The following is a 24,395-nucleotide window of genomic DNA, read 5'->3' on the forward strand; positions in this document are numbered from 1 at the left end:
GTACATAGTCACATAACTTTTTATATACAATGTTTAATTCTCCCTCCTCCTTTACATGGCATTAACAGCAATCACTTCTATATCCATGCCAGACTTGTTTATGCCACCACAAAGTAAACTAAGTTCTTTATACAGACACACACACACACACACATATATATATATATATATATGTGTGTGTATATTTATATATATATATATATATATATATATATATATATATATATATATATATATATATATATATATATATATATATATATATATACACACACACACATAAACATACATATATGTATATATGTGTGTGTGTGTGTTGTAGGGCATGCAGTCTGCCTCCATATTGCTCTTAGACTAGTAGCTGGCATCTGAATATGTGCTTGGTGTGCTGCTGAAATGCACACTTAGGTTTATGAATGCTCAGAATACTGATCATATCCCTGAGATGCCACGTTACACACTGTTAACAGACTGAATCTGTAATAAGTCACATTCGTGGCATTACTAAACACAGCCAGGGCCCACTTTGCATCTTGTATGCATGTAGACTATGTCAAGGAATTTCTGTGTCCCGTGCAGAGCAGGACATTTGCTTGAGGTGAATATGCACAGTAACTGGGATTTAAATAACCAAATCAATTTCATCAGCAGTGCTGAAACATTTTAGATTAATGTCAGCTGTAGGCAGTCAGACTCTATATATTAAGATATTTGTTATGCTTTAGCTATCATGAGTCTTGAATATTGACCCGTGGGATGTAATCCTAATCTTCTCACACTACAGAGGCTGCTACAAAGTGACATATTGTTGTAACTATGTAATGGAATGGCAGTTAAGATGTGCATCTCCTGTACATATCAGGTTTTGTAACAGACCAATTTATCTAGGGACATCTTCAGATGAGGGTTTAGACTGGAACAGTAATGGGTTTTAGGAGGGTAAGGGAAGAAGCTATTTGGGTAGGGGAGAAAAGGGTTAAATAGGAAAGTAGGATGATTGGGCAGAAATTAGGTAAGTGGAGCGAGGGGCTTAATATGTTTTGGGACAGTGTAGCTGGGTAAGGAATCACATTTTGACATGAACTTGCTAAGGCAAGGTATGCCCATGATGACCTTTAGGTGTTCCGGGAGAAAGAGTAGGCCTCTGGGTACTGGCTGGTTGATGGGTGGTATGTGTGTATAACACACACACACACACACACACACACACACACACATATATAAATATATATATATATATATTTATAATATTACTATATAAGTTTTGAGAGTTTGGGTGTACATTTAGGGGATTACCAACAAATAATCTTTATTTTTAGCTCCATTCAGATGTTAGTTTTTTGTTACACCACACTTGCAACTAAACTTTCAGATTTAAAACACATATACATAGAATTTAAATCACCCCTAAATACTCTACATCTTATTAACAATAAAGAAATTTCCATAAGACTATTTTTATACGTCTTTCCCCTAAAACCTTAACCTGTCAGGTATAAAATCTTTGTATCATTTCCAATCTTTCAATTTGTAATGAATTAAATATACAGTCATTCTCAGCATACTCTATCACAGGTCTTACTAAGGTTTTAAACAGAAGGACCAAAAGTTCCCTAACCTACATGCAAAAGTTATCAAAATATTCATAATCACTAGATAGTTTCTTCTAATAATACTCATAAGATGTAAAATCAAAATTAAGTCACAATTAACTTTTATTCATAAGTTCTTAAAATTACTACAAGATAAAAATAAAACAAACCAGCCAAAACACCTTTCCGACTATTACACCAACAGTATAAAATCAATGCGTATTAAATAAAGTATAATGAAAGTTGGTGTCAGCTCTTGTGAACCTGTTGGTTCTAATTAAAAAAGAACATTTGTCAACAGTCTTCCACAATGAGAATAACTTTCAGTTTGAAACAAAATTACCTTTTTATAAGCTCACACAGTCCTTTCACGATCTATCCAAGCAACAGAAAATAACCATGAATTTCCGCTATTCACCCGTTGCCAAAGAGCGTATAGCAACCAAGCAAAATGTGAAACAAACTGTCCGTTTGGGATGAGTCTACCTCCCGTTGTAAACTCGCCCGTAACCAAAAAAAGTATACAGCAACCAAGCCAAATGTAAAACAAACTGTCCGTTTGGAATAAGTCTACCTCCCGTTGTAAACTCACGCTGTTTAGACCAACGGCTGGTTTGTTTTATTTTTATCTTGTGTTATTTCGAATATCTAATTCCTGCCAATACATTAACCGACAGCTCTATGGCCGAAATGCAAAGTACAGGCAATGTTATTGACAATGTTGAACTTCCATATAATCCATCTAATATGAAGAAGTACAACTCAAAAGAGAGGTTGAAATGTTGTTTGAATGATGTGAGCAATCCATTAATGGACTGCATTATTACACCTGTTAACAGTGAGGAGCCACTTGACACTGATACAATGACAAAATTAAACTCCGATTTGAACATTCTAGAGTCTGAGCTTCTTAAACTCAAGAGACTACAGTTACAAAGATTTCATTTTGAAACTTGTATACAAAAACATATAGTACCAAGGGGACTCAGAATTTTGAAAATGCCAACTACAGGAAATACGTTTCCTGAACTTCTGAGGCGCTGGCAGCAGCTCAACTTGGAAACGAGCTTCAATTATATGAAACTTTTAAATGATTACTTTTTACCAGAAGAAAAGGAACTTTGTAAATCCATTGAATGCAGACAGATTGAAATGTCTAGTAATTATGATGATGTATTATTAGAATCCAAGCTTGAGCATGTAATGGATAATGTTGCATTGTTTGAGAAGAGATTATTTGAACAGAAAAAACACAAGTTAGCTAGAGACACTTTTGATTTTGCTAATGACCAGGTATTTACTTGGCCTAGGTTCTCTGCAAACAATAGTGTTAGACCAGTAGGATCCCAAACACAACATCAGAAAGTACATAATAATGGTTTCAAGCATATTGATAGTACAGCAAACTCCAGAATTTATGCCTCTAATAATACATCTAAAACAACTAATATTAATGTTAGTACATCTGATGAACAAGGTAGTACAACGAATTTACATGTTGAAACACCATTTGTACCACCCATACAACCAGATGTGAATCAAGTCACAGTAGAACAAGTGACTAAATCACAGGTTGTTAGAAATAAAATCAGGACACAACAAGTGGTATATAATGAAGGACAGCTCTCACGCCCTTTACCCATAGCAGAACAACATCAGAAAGGGAGAGAGAGATCCATGAGCAGGGGCAGACAAAAACGAAAGACCCCCAATTACGAACAAAAGGAACCCACTATCAAAAAGATGTGGGAAAGGTTAACTTAATACATAATTTGTCAAATAGACCATTAAATAAATATGAAGAGGAAGTTTTAAATAAAGGTCTCACCTTTATACCCTCTAAAAATAGTAACATTTCTGATAGTATTTTAGATCTAAAGATGTTTACTCGTAACTTACAGTTAAAAGTTATGTTTAACAATAAAACATCTACTTATGTTACCACAAGTTTTAAAAAACCTAGTTTGATGATACCACCTTTACATCCCATTATAGATGTATTTGGTAAAGCAGTAGAAAAAGATCTTTACTCCATACATGATAGTAACACTAAAAATTCTAAACATAACTTGTCTCACAAGCAATTTCAAGCTTTGAAAGATTTAAAGTCAGACAATAATATAATGATTAAACCAGCGGATAAGGGGGGTCCTATTGTGGTCTTTAACAGAACAGATTATGTAGGAAAAATGTTGAATTTATTGGGAGACTCTGAATATTATCAAATAATAACTAAACCGGAGGTTATAAGAATCATAACCAATATTTATGACAACCTTGAAGACATGTGTAAAATGGGCCTGATGGATTCCCAACTTTATAACTTTCTAATAGTTGAGGAGCCAGTAACACCTATTATTAAGGGCCTCCCTAAAATTCACAAAGATGAACTCAACCCACCCATGAGACCTATTGTCTCAGGGCGAGGTTGGGTGACAGAAAACATGTCTTTTTATATAGAGAAATCATTACATCCGCTATTGGAAAAACATGATACTATACTTATGGACTCCAAGAATTTCTTATTAAACTTTTATGAGGTCACCAAGAATCAACAAGATAATAAAAATTTATTGTTAGTAACCATGGACGTTAAATCTTTGTTCACTAAGATTCCTAATGATTTGGGCCTGGAGTTTTTGTATAACCATCTTATGCTCCACTCAGGTTTTACACCAATAAAGATAGATTTTTTATGTACTCTTATGGAGCTTATTCTTGATAGCAATGTTTTCCTATTTGAAGAGACTTATTATTTGCAAAGGAATGGCGTAGCTATGGGCACACCATGTGCCAATAGCTACGCCAACCTAGTAATGGCCCATTGGGAGGAAAATATGCTATGTAGATTACGGAGTTACACGGAACATGTAATATTTTACAAACGTTTCGTGGATGATCTATTTTTCTTGTGGCAAGGCAATGTCCAAGAATTATTAAATTTTGAGAAAGAAGTGAATACATTGGTGGACTTTCTTAGTTTTACTATGGAATACTCAGATAATAGTATTTCTTTCTTGGACATTCAGATATGGCGCTTGCCCAATGGGGCATTTAACACCGGTATGCACAGAAAGTCCTGTCATAGGAATAATTTGCTAAATAGAGATAGCATGCATCCCCCACACGTATTCAGGAACATCTTAAAAGGACAGGGCATGAGGGTCTCAAGGTTAAACTCTAACACAGATAAGTTTGAGAATGAAATAGAAGTGTTAGCAACTAGATTTAAAGACAGGAACTATAAAAATGGTGAAATCAATGATGCTTTGTGTAGAGTCAAGGAATTGAGACATGGCAATGCAGCTCCTTTCTTTTCTGAGGATGGTTATAATGAATATAGACACAATAATCAATCAGTTTCCACCTATGACCAAAATTTCATCAGATACACACTCCATTACACCTTGGATGCTCATGTAATCAAAGAATGTATTATAAAACACTGGAGTATTCTTCAGCTAGACCCAGAGATTTCACGATTTATAAATGATCATCCAAATTTTGCCTATAAAAACAAGCAAAATTTACATAAGTTATTATGTTGTGATGACCATATCCAGCAGAATGGTTCAGATTTAGTAGGTACCATCCCATGCAATGGTTGCAATTACTGTTGCTTTATATCTGACCTATGCGTTTTTGTTCATCCAGTTACAGGTGAAATATTTTATTTGAATGTTCATGCCAATTGTAGGACCAAACATTTGATCTACTTAGCCAGGTGTTCCTCCTGTAATTCCTTTTACATTGGGAAAACGGACAGAATGTTAAAGGAACGCATTAGGGAACATATATACCAAATCAGGATAAAATCACAAGTAAATGCTCTATCCAAACACATTCTCAATACAGACACCACACACAATTTCTCTTTTTCAGTTTTGCAAGTTTTGCAACCTAATATAAGAGGTGGTGATGTCAAAAACATTACTGAAACAGTAGAAGCTCAATGGATAATAAAAACCAGAGCACACTGTCCTCCGGGACTTAATGACAGGGTTCCCTTGAAACCCATGCTAAAAAACAGGAGACACAGGCCCAAATGATTGGTATTTAGATATCTACAAATGAGTTTAATGTCTATGAATATCATTTGACATTTTTATTTTTTAATATTTATTTTTTAATATTCATATATTATTTAGTAACAAATTCATACGTTATATTCATCCCACATATTTTTTATAGTTCACTGGATGAACATTCATTTGTTTTTTTATTTATATGCATATCCATTAATTATATATATCTTGTAACCATATAATATTATATATTATATTATATATTATATATTATATGTTACATATAATATTATGTTAAGTAATTTAGTTTTAGTTTTATTTCTTTCTTGTTTCAATATTTTTTTGGGTACATTAATTATGTGTGTCATATTCATAAAGAGTATGACTGTAATGAAATTATTGTAAGATATTCATGCAAAATTTATGATATGTCTTATTTTATATACATAATTATATATTTATATACTTCACATTCATATTTTTCATATATATTCATTTTTATATTAGTTCTTATTAATTTCATTTATTTTAATTATATGTTTAATAATGTCTAATAAAAGAAATAGATTTTTTAAATATTGCACTTATAATATAGTTAGTATAAATATATGTTGTGAATTTATATGTCTCTTTAAATGGAGATGTTTTTGACCGCCAAAATTTAATAATTGAGTATAAAAGGGTGTGTTTTATAATGGGCTAATTGTTGGTTTGAAAAAGCACTTGTTGCGAAAGCGCTTACCATTGTCAGTTAGAAGGATCCAATAAATCTATTTCATTTTAAAGATTTCCTGAAGTTTTCTGCTTTTTGTCGTGAATACGAATATATCAATATATTTGGTTGTGCTTGCTACTGTTCGCTGTTTGGTCTGAATAGACCTGAACTTCTTTTTATTACAGCATTTGGCACGTCTACTATCCAGAAGGCTTGGTGGCTTATTTTGGTCTGAACAGACCTTGGCTTATATACGACATCTGGTCTACTGTTAATATCTGCCTCCAGAGCCCTTCGAAGCACGGTTTTGTGCAACGGAACAACAGAAGGGTTACATACACATTTCTTAGCTGTTGGTCAAAACAGCGTGAGTTTACAACGGGAGGTAGACTTATCCCTAACGGACAGTTTGTTTTATATTTGGCTTGGTTGCTGTATACTTTTTTGGTTACGGGTGAGTTTACAACGGGAGGTAGACTCATCCCAAACGGACAGTTTGTTTCACATTTTGCTTGGTTGCTATACGCTCTTTGGCAACGGGTGAATAGCGGAAATTCATGGTTATTTTCTGTTGCTTGGATAGATCGTGAAAGGACTGTGTGAGCTTATAAAAAGGTAATTTTGTTTCAAACTGAAAGTTATTCTCATTGTGGAAGACTGTTGACAAATGTTCTTTTTTAATTAGAACCAACAGGTTCACAAGAGCTGACACCAACTTTCATTATACTTTATTTAAAATTACTACATCCAAAGTAATATTTTTCAATGCATAAGGACAGAATTCATTATTACTACCAAAATGAAGAACACATTTTTTAATATTAAATTCTATATTATTAACAGATGACCATGTTTTATAATCACAAATTTAGCAACATTAGAAATATAATTACAAATCAATTTAAATTTATTATAGAAAATGTGTAACTAGCCAACTGCAGCAACCCTGAACCTAAGTTTGTATGTAAGAAAAGTTAAAATATTAAAACATGGTTGAATAATTTGAAGATAAGAATACAAAAAGAACGGACATATATAAATGTGGAAACTGTAGTGGTTGTAGGTTTATTTCAGAGCATACTTACATATGTGTACTTTATAGGAAAAAATATTGCTGTTATGGTATTATCTTAATTGCAATAGCACTTTTGTGGTTTATTATGCAACTTGGGATCACTTTAATTCTTGTGTTGGGTAACCAAAGCAATAAAAGCAGAGACATGGTCAAAGCATTACACAGACATAGAGAAGATATGCCAGTTGTTAAATACTTTTATTTGTTGTTTTAAACTGTGTGGTCAGTGAAGTTAGAGGTGGGATTGTGAATCCCTACATGAAGCCAAAATAATGAATCCTAAATGCAAACCATTCACCTGGGTTAAATGGCCACAGTAAAATTAAGGGTAATTTAAAACTGTGTTCTTTAAGATTATGTGTTTATCAAGGCTGTTAGCTTTTTAAAAAATGATGTTTGATTTATTTATTTTTTTATCTTGTTACTATTTAATGTAGTACTTAAATGAAATTAGAATTGTTCTCTATTTTTGAAGAAGTCTCCAGTTAGTATAAAATGTGTGGGATGAAAGCTAACATTTTAATAAATGTGCTGTATTGGAACTTTGTTTAATTTCTCTCTCTGTTTTCCATTATTAGACCTGGTTTCAGAATGTTTTCCAATGTGAAAAATGATGTAGTATTAACAAATAATTAAAATAACTGTCAACAATACCATGACTGCATATAACAAAAGTATATTCTCTGTATATGAAAAATGCTATCTAACAAGTTAACCAAAGCAGGAAAAAGATGTTTGGCTGGAAAGTACTTTTGATACTACGATGCACTCTCCTTCAGTTATATAATATTCTAATGAGTACCTTACACAGTAGTATGTTATAACCTTTGGATTGAAACTCAAGCAGTAGGTAGGTAACCCTTGCAGCACACAGTAAATATATAAAGTGCTGCCAAAGCTGTTGTCTTCTTATTAAGTGTATAAACATCAGTCTAAGTTGCTGTCTGTAATGTGTTTTTGTATAGAAACATTCCAAAAATATGCTGCAGATATAGCTGCAGCTCTTGTAAAGCATGCTCAATGTGGGCATTGAAGTGTTCTGTCATATTTACACAATGAAATAATCACTTTGGTAATATTTGTTTACTAACAAGTAAGCCTTCTTTGCACTTCATGAAGGAGACAAAAAAACAAAACAAAAGCTATGTACTTACCATAGCAATAGACCTGTGCTGCCATATTATCTCTATTCTTCTAGGTATAGGTTCTCGGATCTGACATCAGATCCATTTTTGGCCACTTCAAAGCTTAGGATCTGGTGCTCAGGCTCCTCCCTCTACTCATAATTCCTCTGCAGCACAAGAGCTACTTTAGATTAAGTTTGCACCTCCTAAAATCAACCTGACCAAGGTCTTAACCTATGGTGAAGAGAGGAAAAGAAGGAGAGAGTAAAAGAAGAATAGGAATATACAATGGATAAACTCTGAGATCCAAAGCAAAATCAGTTAGATCTGTTATAGGTGACATATACTGATGACAAAATATCACCTGACTAAAAACAGTAAGATAGGAAGCGGTTGGAGGGAGGTAAGTAGAAGAATATATGGAATATGACAATCCAGAGATATTGTTATGTTAAGTACTTAACTTCTGTATCTTATGTTGTCTTTCTTCCATTCTTCTACATATGGGGCAGAGTCCCCAGCTACTGGAACACTTGGGTGGCCTTAAGGAGGGATATGCTTGAGTAAAGCTGAACCAAATAAAACCAGGATCTAGACTGAATGTCCAGTTTATAGTGAGAAATAAATCTCTGACCTTTTGACCAGGTAGCTGCAGTATAAATATCATCAATGGGAACATTGGAGAAAAGGCTGTAGATGAAGCCATAGATCTAATTGAATAAGCTTTATGTTTTGAAGCCAAGGACAGACCTTTTTGCTGACATACAACAAATATACAGTGAGGAAGTACTCTAGACAAGAATATATTTGATACTGCTTATCCCAACTTAACCTTCACAAATAAAATTAACACTTGTTCAGATTTTCTAATAAAAGCAGTTTGATGCAAATAAAATGCAACTGATGATGAACATCCAGTAAGTGCAAGGTGCATTCACCCTTGTAGGAGAAATTCAGAAAATGAGGATGGATTTGTCCTCAAATAAATTCTGTCTTTATGAAAAATCAAATAAGGGGGTTTTGAAGAAAACCCTTGCAACTCAGAAATCCTTCTCGCAGAGTTGGGTCCTTTATTTAGCAATTTGTATTCAGTTTTGGATAAAACAACAGAGGATATGTTCAAGACATTGTTTGAACCTGTTTTGGCTCCAATAGTTGTAGCATGGTTTCTAGTCTTAAATTTGGATGGGCCCCTATATATATGTTTTCTTCCCCCTCTTTTTCGATAACCCCTAAAGGGATCTTTTCCATACCCAAAGCACCTTCCCTAGGATAACTACATTTGTGCGCTAGTGACGTCTGAGGAATCTCAGAATCTGTGTCTGTGTGAGAGGACAATTCCTCCCCAGAGCCATCACTGTTTGTTTTTTTTAAGAATAGATTTCCTTTTTCTCTTATGCCCTAGGGTAGAATTATAATTCTTATGATGTTCTATTTTATAGTCTATTTGTATTAGGAATTTTGTCTAGGTTTTCTTTTCATATGGTTTTGCTTACTAATTGTTTCTCTTTTTTATTGGTTTATAGGTTGGTGACATATATAAAGAGCACTTGGTGTTGTGTACAATAATTTTTTGGCATTGAAAAAGGCTTATTTAGGCTGAAACTGGTCTGCCTTCTTTTTTCCAGAATAAAAATTGGATTCCTCTCATTTTGCTGGCTGTTTGTGTGTGCATTCTTGGAAAAAGGCTCAATTGTATCAGGCTCTTTCCATACCTGAGATGAGATAAGATCTACCATGTCATCCACAGACAGCATCACCAAATATATAGATGGGTCAGAACAAAAAGTCGCGAGGAAAACTAATAACTCTGAAGAAGGTGTTGGGGAAGCCCAGACCCTTTTCTATCTAAGTAGTTCAAGAATCTCTCCAAATGAAACATCCTCAAAGGGGATCTTGGGGAATCTTCTCCTTAATCGAGATCCACTCTTCTGGGGAGTCTCAGTGCCTTCTCTTACACTTGTGTTTCCTAGGTGCTTCTTCTGCAGGTGGTTTAGGAGAGGACGTGGAAACATATTAAGTCTCATGTGGGAGAGTAGGCTCAAGGATCTCAGATACAGGCTACCCTGATGGGACAAAATGGTCAGGCTGTGAATCCTGAGGGGTCCTATAGGGGAGAGAGTTGAAACCAACTTATATGGTGAGGATCTAGCCCTTGGTATGGAGAGTCCCCTGTCCAAATGCCTCAAATGCCAAGCCCCTAACAGATCCAGGGAACTTATCCTTTGGATTAGAAACTCTAGGGAGAAGCTCAACCCTGGAAGCTGACTGACTTTGATCCAAGGTGGTTGGTGGAGCAGAACTGTCAAGTGCAGAAGCTCCTAGAGGAAGGAACAGGTGCAAAGACCTAAAATTTGTATCCAGCCTCCTAGATTTGCTACTGACATTACATCTCCAGGAGTCTGTTGGAGCTGACCTCAACAGAGAACTTATTGTATTCAATGATGCAATGAGTCTAGGCTCTGATACAGATCTACCCTGGGATAATATAGGATCCAAGGACTCTGATCTGGGGGCAGTCAGATCAGAGAAGGAGCAACAACTGGGTGTCAAGGGAGAATTCTTTACTAGTTCCAACAGTGGCTGGTTTCAGTAGTATTCCACATTGGTTCTGGGTCCATAAGAAGCACGGCATCACCCCATCCGCATCTTCTTCAGTAAGGCTTCCAGAACAACTGACTTACTTCAAAGATATGGAAGAATGAGGCCTGGAGTGACAGATCCTTTCCTGGAGGATTGGTGATCTGTATCTCAGAGACACTGGTTCTAGGGAGAACCAGGGAGGAGGAGTTACTGGGCTTACCACTATCAGATCTGATGGGGTCATTGTACCCAAAGGTTCAGCCACTTTCATAGCCAGTGCCAAAGGCGATGCTGAATCTGGAGAATGTTTTCTGGATGTCTTACGCTGTTCTTGTTTTTGTTTTTTCTTTAGATTTAGGCACTGGAGAAGCAGAAGAGAGAAGAAGCCCCTGCTCTCACAAAAGAAGAGGAAGAATGATAAATTGTTTTTTTTTTCATACACTTTTATTGAATTATCAATTGTGGCATAGGCAAATTTACATTCATATAAAAGTAATCAAACTATATTAATATAACAAACAGTATACTTTGTGGATCGAAGCAGACCCTTGAGAATGAGTTTATTCCTCCTCTCCACCACAGCCCTCTGCCCCAAAGCTTCAGAAATAGAACAAGAAACATTTAGGTTTGCCAAACCCAAACAATACATACATTTGTTGTATGCGCCTGAGTTGGGTAGCTTATGAGCACAGGCCACAGATGTTTTGAAACCTGAAGTTTTCTCAGACATACTCTAAAGTTATAGTAACCAAAGAAAAAGAAAAGATAACAATATAGACAAAAGTCACAATGAAACAACTGCTTCTACTAATAGCAAATGTTTCAAGAAATAGCCTACTAACTATCTGTATAGAAAAGAAAGGAAGTGGAGGATATATTTTTTTAAGAGGTGGAAGATAACACTATAAAAGTAGAAAAAGAAGAGCATTCTTATCTGAATAATAGCATTGATAAAATGGAAACACCTGGAGCACCACAGAACCTGTCAACTGTTGAACAGCGGCAAACAAACTCTGGGGTAGCTCCTGTGATACAGGAGAATTATGGATAGGGGAGGAGCCTGAGTACTGGATCCTAAGCTTTGAAGCATCCAAAGATGAATCCTTTGTCAGAGTCAAGACTCCATACATAGAGGAATGGACGGAACGACAACATCAGATTCAGATTTTCTGAAAGAGTAAGTACGGTAGTATCTCACTTGCCAGTGAAGATTAAAAGTGTGAGGTAATATTAATCAGTATTCTGGTAAATTGGAGATAAAACAACAGTTAAAATCTCTGATTCACAGAAACATGAAACAAACACCACCTTGGGTAAAAAGAATGATTAGGGTGGAGATTAATAATTATATGTTGCAAGAATTTCATTGGCAAGAATTAGCAGCAAGGAGACATATAAAACAGTAACTTTAGAGACAATTTAATGTTTAATAGTAAAAAAAGAGGATGGGGAGAAATCAAAACATTGTTACCTAAACAGCATTAAGTTACTTAGGACATATATGCACGTGTTACCTGTAAATCAAGATAATATGAAATGGCAAGAAAACGATATTACAAATGTAGGGGCCCTACTGCAGAAGAAAACAATATTACAAATGTAGGGGGCCTACTGCAGTATGCCCAGGTGGAGAAAATGGTGGTCTGCTCACAGCTGATAACTGTACATCCATACTTGATGTTTTAGAAAAAAAACAGCTTATCCAGCTACTCCACTGCACTTTCCAGGACTTTAAAATATTTTCCATTGTTTCAAAAATATCTATGCCTATACCTATATTAATTCTTACTATGGAGGGAAACAGGATGGATGCTTTGACATGCTTACTTCTCTATGATCCAAACAATAGCCAGCATTCTTACTTTTTTGCCATAGGTGAGAAGTAGTTCCCTCACTGGATCTTGAAAACAGAATAAAGCACAGAATTATAATTTTTTTGTCAGACTGGAATAAATAAAACAGTCAGACTTTAGCCTTTGGTGTGTTAGTCTCTCATTTTTATCCCCATAATTTCTAACTACAATGTAAAAGGAAAAAGGATCTTATTTTTGTATACTTTAGTCTCACATCAGTTATCAGAGATTATGGTGTTCAATATCTTTTTCCTGGTGGTGAATTACAAGCTGTTTTCATTTTAGCCACTATAAAGTTAACAACTATAATTCATCCATATTTACAGCGATGATCTGAATTAAAGGTGGCAATGTCTGTGTTGTTAAATTTATTCTAATTTGATGAATTATGAGTACTTGTACCTGTATCATAAAAAATCACTGACCTCTTCTTTAATAACAATTTGCCACATCCTTAGAGGCTGACACATAGCTCTTTTTATATGGTGTTCAGTAAATCTGTATTTCATTTTTGCTTGCAGAGAATGCACTAAATTTAGGCTTTACAGTCTAACTTCCTCTTTCTCCTAGATGGCTCTTACAGGTGATTCAAGTTGTTGGCCACCTTGACCAGATCTCCTTGTTGTCCTTTCAAAAAATGTTAACTTCGTTAGATCATGTATGATTCTCTAGCCAACACCTTAGGTCTGTTGAGAAGGACCATTTGTTATGGTTTCTAGGCAGTGAGGATTAATAGAGCTGTTTGGAATAATTCATTTGTGCAGTAGATTACAGGCTTGGGCTCATTCACCATATATATATATATATATATATATATATATATATATATATATATATATATATACTGCATATACCATATAACCATATATATGTGTGTGTGTGTGTGTGTGTGTGTATGTGTATGCACACACACACACACACACACACACACACACACACACACACACACACACACACATATATATGTGCGTGTGTGTGTTAATATTAACAACACAATGTTGATGCCATTCTGTGCGTGCCCTAAGCATTAAGTTCAGAACAAGCATTGTTTTGTAGGGCTCCCCACCCCTTACTAATTATATACAGTAACTCTGAGACTGCACAATCACGGGAAAGGGCATATTCCCTTATCTCAGGGACTACTGATCTCAAGCACCTGTTAACCGTCTGTTCTGTTGACCAAAGAGTGTTGAAAAAACAGATGTCAACATTAACATGTTTTGTTTTTCTTACTCCACCCATACACACACAGACACACACACACACACACACACACACACACACACACACACACACACACACACACACACACACACACACACACATGCATATATAGAGAGATAAATATTGATATAGATATCAATATTATTGCAAATCCCCACCATATTCTGCATTGATAAAGGTGTGTTTTGACCAAAAATGATTTGCTGTGCTAATACCAAATGCTTTCTTTATATTACTGGAGTTATGTGCTCTACTCCTGCCATATTACTTAAACGCTACATGTGAAGCATTCTACTTAGTTTCGTTACTCACATCTACCTGGCTTGGATGCTTTGCTCATTTAATTTTACTCTAAACTTGACAATACAAACTGGTCATTTGAGACACAGTGACCACCATGTCTTGTTTTTTTTTCCTATCTGCAAAAAATTATTCTGCTTTGACTGCAAAGAATACAGTCAAAATGGTCTGATTTTGGTATTAACCACCTACTGATATCTTTATTTAAAGCTGTATCTTATGCTGTTGAATGAGAGTGTTTGCTATGACCAGTCAGTTTCCTTGTCAAAATCCTGTTAGTGTATTTATGCTTCATTTTGTACTTCAAGGACAAGCTAGTCCATTATTCCATTTGTACATTGACTTCGAACTTTAGCAATCCTATCACCTATGATAAACGTATCTTTTTTATTTATTTTACTTACAAAACGTATTGCATATCCTCACAAAACTGGTCAACTTCCTCCTCGTCATCTGTAGTTGAAGCACAAACTGGTATCTCTGTAATGTTGAATATACTATGTCCTACATTTTGACTGAGATCATTGCATTATTTTTTCTGCTGTAAATAAGCTTTGACTTTGACACCTGTGTATTAGCCATGAGGGCTACTCCATTTCTTTTGCAAGACTTTTATCTGAAGTAGAAGATCAGATGATTATCTGACATAAAATGATGCATTTTAATCTGTTTAAGAATACTAATTCCCAAGATGTCAATGTTTATTCTTGGTATCTTGTCCTTAACCACATCTTTACCTTAGTTCTTAGTTGTTACACTCCAACTTCCAGTGGTGTACAGTTCTTTATAGCACCACAATTTCCTGTTGTCTACCTCAACAAATAGACAGCCTTTCAGCTTTAATCTGTCTGCATCATAACCTCTAGCACAACTCACACTGATCCTCTGTTCTGCCCCAGATGTATGCTGGACACTTCCAGGACACTTGAGGGTCTCATTTTCTTATACCATTTTGACATGTCTCTGGTTGCTTCTATCTATAGGCTTTTAATGACAAAAATAATGTTGTGGGTTGCCATTACCAGCTGCAATTGCCCATCTTAATCTGATAATTCTGCCATGACGTGCCTGTCATGGCTGGTCCTCCACAGTATAACTGATAGCTTTACTAAAATACACAAACCCCTTCTCCATGAAGGTAACAGTCCAGAATTAACGTAAAGATACAGTATTATGTAGTACTAAACAGACCAGATATCCACCAAATGAAAGTGTGACTATAACAAAATCATCTAAAGATACTGTATGTTATACAGATAATAGTGACAATAAATACTTTACATGTTATGCACAAAATGACAGAATGAAGGATAGGCATGCCAATAAACTATGCAACTAAGTAGCATTTCCTGAGATCTATAAACAGTGGCATGGACTAAAGTTCAGCAACAAAAGACTAATGAAAATAAGACTTGTAAACAGGAAACCATATCCTCCTTTGAAGGATACTAGATCATCATCATCATCAACCCCCTTTTTCCCATTTTCTATATGGGGTTGGTGTGTCATATCAACTGTCACCATCTCTCTTGATTCAATGCCACTCTCCTACCTTCAATAGTCACGTCTGACTGTTACAGGCCTTCTCTCACACAATCCATACATCCATCTCTTTGTAGGACATCCTTTTTCTTCTTTCCTACTTCCTGTCTTTCCAAAATCTTCACCAGATTGTCTTCTGCTTTTCTGCACATGTGCCCAAACCAGTATAAGATGTTCTCAAACCTTCTCTGCAATTGAAGCTACTTTGGCTTCTCTCTGATGTCCTCATATCTTCATCTTCCTCAAAGTGTGCATCCTACCACCCATCTCAGGCACTTCATCTCCATCTCCTCTAGCTTCCTCGTCTGCTCTGCCTTTACTGCTCAAGTTTCCATACCATACAGTAGTAGTACTGGTCACACCAATGTTTTGTACACCTTACTTTACAGCTTCTTTGGCATTCTTCTGTCATACACTATCCCTGACACTCTGTGCCAGTTGGCTATAGCCCCTCTGATCCTTGCTTTAACCTCCATATTCAGACTTCCCTTCTTCCCAACCACCCTTCCCAAATACCTGAAGCTGTTAATCTGTTCCACTATCTTCACTTTCATCTCAATTCTCAGATTCTTCTGATTTCCCCATTTATTGCCATTACATCTGTCTTATCTTCATTCAGTTTTATCGCATGTGCCTTCAGTTTTGCATTACATTTCCCTATCCTTTGCTGAAGATCTTGCTCAGAGTTTGCCTGTAATGCCACATCTTCTGCATACAGCAACTTTGTTGACCTGTCCCTGCCAACATGTTTGCTAATGCAACACATCAGAAGTATGAACTGCAGTGACTCAGAGCTAAACCCTGATGCACACCCACTCCTACTGGGAACCCATCTGTGAGACCGAATACTGTTCATACTTGAGTCATTCGGTCCTTGTACATAGCCAGTACTAATTCTACCAATGTTTCTGTGACTTCAAACCACCAAAGGACTGCCCAAATCAGCTTTTTGGAAACCTTTTCAAATGCTTTCTCCCATGTCTAAGAATGTCCAGTTGGATTCTTTCTTCATTTCTAGCTTCTTCATCACTATCTGTCTCAAACATCAGGGTGTCTGTGCCAGATCATGATCTGAATATGAACTGCTCATCTCCCATCTTACTTTCTACAACTCAGTGCATTCATTTATCAGTCATCTTCTCCAGACCTTTCATGCAGCATGACAAGAGTTTGATACCTCTGTACTGCCCAGAGTTGTGGATGTCTCCTTTGTTCTTGTACACAATGGCACTAGTACATTTGTTCTCCAGTCATCTGAGATATCCCTTTCTCTCCATACTGTTATGACTACCCTCAGGAGCCATTTCTTCCCTATCTCACCCAACATCTTGACAGATTCTAGAAAAAAAAATTCTAACTTTCAATAATCTCTGAGTAGGAATATTCTAAGGGCAGGGGAAGCTGGTGCTATTATGCTGCTGGGCTGTTGTCCCTCCCTTAAATCAGGAAAAATTATAATGCTAATATAAATAATTTTGCCCTTTTACTTTACAAATGCAGCCTGTAGGATTCAATGAGACACAATTTCTTAATGTCTTAATGCAGACCATGTGCAGTCATGTAAGTTGCCTTAAATATAGCCCAGCAACTGAGACTCACACGCTTTTGCATATCAGACTGTTACACACATTTGTCATTATAACCCCCACCCTCCATTCCCCTTTCCTGGAGTCATGACATTTGGGAAGTAGATGGGCTGTGTGAATTAATGGCCAGATGCATATGGAATAGTCTGGCTACATTGTCTGTCATATCCTTCTATGTCCATCCCTGAAGTGATAGTTCTGAGTGGTTAGTCTACCAAACTCATCAATTTATTTATATCCACGTTCAACTCAGGACACATGCCTTACACCATTTGAGTATAATTGGAAAAGCAAATAGTGGCATGCTGACTTGATTATGATACACTGATCAAGGGACTCTGAACTTTACAGTCCTTCTCCAAAATGTATTATTTTTCTAACTCTTTCAAAGTGACCACAGACAATCTGGCCTTCACTTTGCTTACTAGCAGTGCCTACCACTAGCATCCTGCACACTGACAACAACCTCGCAAACTTATATCAACTCATGAGTCTATTTTTTAACTTATTCACAGACAGCAAAAAATACTAATTGGGCAAGTTACTCTTTGTATGCTTCCACATGCCTGTCATTCAGAATGACCACATAGTTGTAAGAAGCTGCACAGATGTAGCCATGTGTTTCTGTGTGCATTTTGGGCAGGTGGGCTCAGGTGGTTATAGGTTATAAAGTCAGCATTCCTTTATGCAAAACTGCATATGTGACCTCCAGATTTTCCTGAACCTCCACAGTCTGTGATAGAATCAGGAGGAAAATAAATCTGACATTAATTACAAAGACCCTTTCTAGGAAATCGCATGTACCAGTCCATGGTATTAGCATTTCTGCTTGGCTCATGGTGCAGATTTGCTGTCTCATCTTTGATCTTTTGTCTCTATAGCAATGGTTGATTTTTGAATTAACACATTTGCATGACAAAGACTTGAATATGGATAAATACAAACATATGTGTGTTTAATGGAAAAATTCAGTGACAGTATGAACTACAATCATGTGGTTGTTCACAGGTTCATAGGTTCATAGGTAGGTACTAGGCTATTGGCCCTGGGGCCTACACAAGCCCAGCCAAAAAGGTACCCTGGCTTTTGCCACCCAAGAAAATAATTTTCCTGTGCCATTGTCGAGCAGAGCCACAGAGGTGATCCCGGGGTGAATTTCCTATTTCCTATTTCCCATCCAATCAAGATTTTTCTTGAAGAGTGCTAATAGTGCTAGGTAGTTTTCCAGAGTATGGGAAGTCTCTGGGACAGGAATCTATCCCTCCGGCATGTTCTGTTTATTGTGGTGACAAGGTTTAGGTCCCTAGAGCGTGTAGCTCTGAGGGACTGGGATTTCTTTAAGTGGAGCATGTCCAACAGCTCTGGGTTTGATATAGCTTTGTATGTTAGGCAGAGATCATGTCTGAGTAGGTGATATGCGACGGAGTAAAGCTGGAGTTTTTTGAGACGGTCTGTGTAGGGCATCTGTTTGAGGCCGGTAATCCTCTTTGTGAGGTATTTCTGCTGCCTTTCCAGTTGTTGTAGATGTCTTGTGAGGTACATACCAAAAGGGGCGTTGTACTCTATAATGGGTCTAATGAGTGATGAGTAGAGGGGAACAATTACCTCTTTTTTTCTGGATGAGAAACCTTTTGTGATGAGGTATGCCATGTAGAAGGAGTTCCTGACTACTGTGCTGATGAGATTATCAAAGGAGCGACTACTGTCCACCTGTGTCCCGGGGTCTCTTATCACACTTCCGGTGTTAAGTATACTACCACCTATGTTGTAGTTCATGGGTACAGAGTTTTTACCAAAGGGGATGACAATGCACTTTTTGGCATTGAGCTTGAGGCCATGGCTTTGACACCAGGCATTTGTCTCAGTGAGGCCCTTTTGTAGGATGTCCACATCATTAGGAGTTTTGATTAAAGCTTCTAGTTTGCAGTCATCTGCGAACTTCGTTAGCCAAAGACCTTCTGTGTTAGCCTGTACTTCAGAGAAGTAGATACCAAACAGGAGAGGACCCAGGACTGAACCCTGTGGTACTCCACTTGTCACTGGTCTGAAGTCAGATTTGGAGTCTGCTACTTTCACAGTGTGGGTTCTGTCAGTGAGCCAGTTGGCAACCCATCTTGTGACATAGGGATTTATACCTAGTTTAGTGAGTTTATCTATAATTCCAGTGTGGGGGATGGTGTCAAAAGCCTTGGCAAGATCTAGATAGGCTGTGTGAACCACCTTACTCTTGTCTACTGCTTTGGTGACTGCTTCAAAGAAGTCTATCAGGTTTAGGAGACATGATCTGCCTTTTACAAACCCGAACTGGGTGGGGTCCAGAGTTTGGAGATTACCAATGTCTTTGTTTATAAGTTCCATGATGATACGATCCATGGCCTTGCAGACCAGGCTCATCAGGCTAATGGTGGCTCTCCCCTTGTGGAGTGGGATAACCATCACTGTGCACCATTCAGCAGGCAGAAAGCCTGAGGTGAGGCTATGATTGAACATGGTACTTAGATGGGGTGCCAGTTCATCCTGTAGTTCGTGTAGAATGCAGCCTGGGATGTTGTCTGGTCCCATGGATGCAGTGTTACTGGCTTTGGAGAGTGTGATTTTTACCTGTGCAGCCATGATTACAGGAACTTTGCATTCTTAGAGATGGGCTCTTTAGGGGTGAGAGGGGGGTAAAGTTAGCACTGAACCTATCTGCCAAGATGTTGGCAATATCAGTTGGGTCTGTATATTTAGTGCCATTGTGCTGTAACTCAGACCAGATCTGAGTGTTGTCATTGAGATTCTTGACATAGCTATAGAATGCTTTGTGGTTGTCTTTAGAATCAGTATCGATTTTGTTTTCATAACTAGCTTTGGAGGATTTTATCAGGGATCGCAGCTTCTTACTGAGGCTGACCAGGAAGCTCCCCCACTCATGGGATTTTACTCTCTTTTGCAACAGTTTCTTCATTCTGTTGTACAGTTTGTTTATGGCAGGCGACCACCAGATTGGCTTCCTTTTTTTGGAGGATAGCGTCTTGGTCCTGTTTGGGATAGCACGATCCATGCACTCATGTAAGTGCTTATAAAGTGCAATTGTGTAGGATTCAGTAGTCGGAACTGTATTGTCCATCTGCATGGGTGTCATGAAGTTCACCACTTCTGTCTTAAGAAGCATGAAGTTGGCTTTGGATACATTTTTTACCATGGTTTCCTTAATGGGGGGGTGGGGACAGGATGTGGATATCTAGGGTAATTAACTTATGGTCGGATCGGACCAATGAGGTGTTGACTACAGGTGTGGAACACCGGTCACTCATGTTGGTAATGACTAGATCTAGGATATTGTTGCCCCTGGTGGGGGTGTGGATAAGTTGATCCAGGGCATTGGAGTTTATGAATTCCAAAAACTGTTGAGTGAAGGAGTTGGTACATGAGTAGTTTTCCCAGTTAATGGTGGGGTAGTTGAAATCGCCCATTATTAGGGTGTTTGATTGAACCCTAATATTTTCCAGTACATCAAGAAAAGAGGAGTGGGAATCCTAAGGCATGGTGGGTGATCTGTAGCAAGCTACAATTTGGATTGCAGTTTTGCCCAGAGTTAGTTGCACTTGGATAATCTCGGCTGCATTATGCTGAGCAACTAATCTGGAGGTGTGGATATCCTTAATGAATATGGCCACACCTCCACCTTTGGTGTTCCGGTCCAGATTACATGGCCGAAAAGTGTGGTATGAGTTATAGCCTGGTAGTGCAGGGGTGCTTTCTGGAACCTTGAACCAGGTCTCAGTCACTGCACAGATATCGATGTTCTCCATTTTACAGAGTGTCTCGAGTGAGTGCATTGTGAGATTTAGACTTCTAGCATTGAGTAGCATCACCCTCAGTTTTTGCTTGCCTGTTCCTGTTACGGTGGAGAATTTGTCATTTGAACCTTGCCTAAAAAAAGCACTATAGGGGCGGCAAGAACCTTAGCCAGTACCCAGAATCCTAGGGGGTGACAGGTGCAGGCCATCTCTGGCAAAGCATCATGGTCTGTCGACTATGTCATCCCAGGCAGACAGATACTGGATCCCTTTAGAATGGCACCAGAAGCTTAGCCAATTATTGAAGTCAATCATTTTGTCCTTGTACTGTGGCATCATTCTGGGTGATGGCAGAATGCTACTCAGGGCTAGGGTCATACCTGCCTGGGCTACAAGATCGGAGAGCTCTTCCATGTCTCTTTTCATGTAGTCCAGGGAGGTACGTCTCAGGTCATTCACACCAACATGGACAATGACAAAGTCATTTGTACTTGTTGTGGAGTGACCTGAGTGCGTGGGTTATGTGGCGGATCCTGGCACCTGACAGGCAGCTGACAGTAACCTTCTCCTTGTTTAGCCTGGTGAGTGGGACATCAGTGTGCCTGACTATAGAGTCACCTATAACTAGTGTGTTGGGTAAGTTGTTTTGCCTTACTGGCTGTGGTTGAGTGACACACTGAGTCTGCAGGCTATGTGTCATTTGGGTTGTGTTGGGGGGGTTGCTTGCATTTCTGCTTTGGAGGTCTCTGTTGCTTGAGCAGATTATTATTGAGAGCCTCTGCAAATGTTTTTGTGTTTCTATGTGTGGATTTTGGTGGTGTAGATTTAGTGAGACTATGTGATGAGTGTGGTGTGGTGCAAGTGTTTACCTTCTCCTCTTGACTGTCAAGGTCAGTCTTGATTGGAGAGAGCTTTACCTCCAGTTTGGCTGGATAAGTGCATCTCTCACAGGTTGTAGTGTTGGGTGGTAGGAGGTGAGGGTTGTCTGTGTACATGAGGCAATTTCTACATTGCCCCAAGATGCCTAGATTCATCAGATAGACAGGAGAGAACACTGGGAGCTGACCCCTGGACATGCCTTAATAAAAAACTAATTTCCTCTAGATAAGTGAGGAAAGTGAGTACAAGAGCTGTTTTTCTCTAAGCAAGTGAGGAAAGTAAGTACCAAAACTGTTTTCCTCTAGGTAATGAGAGGTTGAGTGCTGTAGTAATAAGTAGGTTATTTAGTGCTTACAAGTTCTGAACAAGTGCTGATCATGAATAAGCAAATTCAAGTGCTAAAACTAAGAATCTGTATCTGGACTAAACTAGTTACAGGAAAGGGGGGAAACAAGTGCAAATGCAGGCTTTTAAATCAGAAAGTTGAGAGAAATGGAAAAACTTCCCAAACGGCCATAAACTACAATTTCTGGGCCAGAACCACTCCTTATGTGGTAGATAGGTTACCTAGTGCTTACCACTCCCACTGATAATCTAGAAGGCTTCCCTCCAACACAGAAAGCTTTTGGGGGGGGGGGCTCAGGAGCTTACATGCAATCCTGGATACAGCAAATCTGAATTTGTACTACACTAGTTAAAGGAAAAGTATTTTATGTATATATATATATATATATATATACATATACACACACATATATATATATATATATATATATATATATATATATATATATATTAGCACTAAACTGTACTCAGAGCTAAGAAGATCAGGAATACAAATGACTAAAACACTTCTTAATAAAAAAGAACGACGAAGGAGCCAGTAGCTAAGCTTTCGTCCTTTTAATAGTATCAAGTTCTTGATACTATTAAAAGGATGAAAGCTTAGCTACTGGCTCCTTCGTCGTTCTTTTTTATTAAGAAGTGTTTTAGTCATTCATATATATGTATATATATATATATATATATATATATATATATATATATATATATATACACATATACTGAAAAGTAGTTAAAACAGCAGTAAAAACAATTCAAATGCAGTGCAAGCTAGCACACTTGAGTATGTAGCAATGTTAGACCAAACAACATGACAAACCAAATGACATGTTTTCCTAAAATGTACTGGAAAAGATAAAAACTTTCTGAGCTGGCCAAAGACAAATCATAAACAGAAAAATATGCTCTAACAGCATAAGTAATTACCACACAACTTTATACTATTAAAGTTGGACTAAGTCACTTGATGTGCATTAATCAGATATAATTTATAATAGGCAGTTCAGCCCAGAATACCCTTTCTGCCCAATTTTATTTTAATTGTGAAACTACTCATTGCTGTGTGCTAGAAGAAATGGAAGTTAATATTGTTCATGCTGCGGTAGGTCTAGAAGTTTTTTAAATGATTTGCTAAAAATATTAGTTTATGTAGAGTGTGTGCGTGTGTGCGTATGTGTGTGCGCGCGTGTGTGTGTGTGATTGAGGGAATTGGTGGAAGTGTATAACTGAGAGAAGTTTTACAACTTCTTCTATGAAATAAGTGCTCAATGGCTGCAGCTTGTCAAAGAGTGCAAATAACCTTATCAATTTTTTTTCATCTTATCTTTGTCCAAATGTGTCTTTTCTGTCTATGTAGCTACATATAACTTGTAAATAATTTTTGGGGAAAACAGCACTACTTAATGCTGAGGTAGTCTTGTGAGAAATGTTCTACCACAGTACAATCAAGATATCTGAGAAGCAAATAACTGCTGTGCTGCCCTACTGTTGCATAAGACAGCGTATTTATTTAATACCGTAACAATGATAAGAGATGAACTGCCCCAATGAAGTTCCACTACATTTGTATTAGCCCCACCCACCACATAGTTACTCACTGCAGCCCCACCCACCACATAGTTACTCACTGTAGCCCCACCTTGCTTTGAAGTCTCTAGATACCACTCACTAGGGGTGTCAGGGAGTATTCTCAGTGTGTGCGGGGGGGGGGGGGGGCATGTGCTGCTGCAAAAAAAATATTTTGACACAGTTACTACTGTTTTTCTTTTATGG

General features: G+C 37.5%; 1 protein-coding gene across 1 annotated transcript in view; it reads right to left on the bottom strand.

Moving 5' to 3' along the window:
* Nucleotides 1-24,395, bottom strand: part of FHAD1 (forkhead associated phosphopeptide binding domain 1) — a gene marked incomplete at its 5' end in the record, with an annotated part of 2,130,934 nt that overhangs the window by 945,586 nt on the left and 1,160,953 nt on the right. The gene's annotated exons all lie outside the window — the stretch shown is intronic.

The sequence above is a fragment of the Protopterus annectens genome, chromosome 2.part0 (assembly GCF_019279795.1).
Source record: "Protopterus annectens isolate FY-2018-M chromosome 2.part0, PAN1.0, whole genome shotgun sequence".
Classification (NCBI taxonomy): domain Eukaryota; kingdom Metazoa; phylum Chordata; order Ceratodontiformes; family Protopteridae; genus Protopterus; species Protopterus annectens.